The sequence below is a fragment of the Meleagris gallopavo genome, chromosome 30, assembly GCF_000146605.3.
Source record: "Meleagris gallopavo isolate NT-WF06-2002-E0010 breed Aviagen turkey brand Nicholas breeding stock chromosome 30, Turkey_5.1, whole genome shotgun sequence".
NCBI lineage: Eukaryota > Metazoa > Chordata > Aves > Galliformes > Phasianidae > Meleagris > Meleagris gallopavo.
In genome coordinates this window covers 2,856,319-2,856,925 of record NC_015040.2, presented here as the reverse complement: position 1 = coordinate 2,856,925, position 607 = coordinate 2,856,319, and positions in this window count along the sequence as shown.

Genomic DNA, 607 nt, shown 5'->3' with positions numbered 1-607 from the left:
GCTGGGAGTTGTAGTTCTCCCGGCGCTGCCTGACACGTGGTGTCACCCGGGGCGCGCACCCGCACCCCGAACACGTGTGCACCGCCGTGCAACAGCCCCTGCACTCCAAATACCCACGCGCGCACCCTCCTGCACCCCCAAAAATCCGTGCACACCGTCCTGCACTCATGCAAATCCTGCTGCACTCAAGGACGCTGAGCAGAGTGCCTGCTCCCAGCCGGCTCCGTGGGCAGCCACGTGCACGAGAGGGCCTGGGGCGGAGGGGGCCTCAGGGTGGGGATGGGGTCCCCCAGAGCCCCCCAGGATGGCCGTCACCCGGCGCAGGGCAGCGCAACAGTTAAGTGCAGGATGCAGCGGGGCTGCTGAGGAAGAGGAAATCTCAGCAGGAACACAGAGTGGCCAAGGCCAGGGGCGGCCCCGCGGGCCCACCAGCAGCAGGATCCGGTCAGTTGGCGGGATCCCGGTCGACTGGTGGGGCCAAGGCTGGTGGGCTGAACGTGGTGGGGCCGGGTGCGTGGGCGAGGGAGGACGGTGGGGAGTGGGAGGGAGGGCGAAGGTGGGGTGGACGTCGGGAGGGCGACGAGGGTGCGTTCGACGGTCCCCGGAG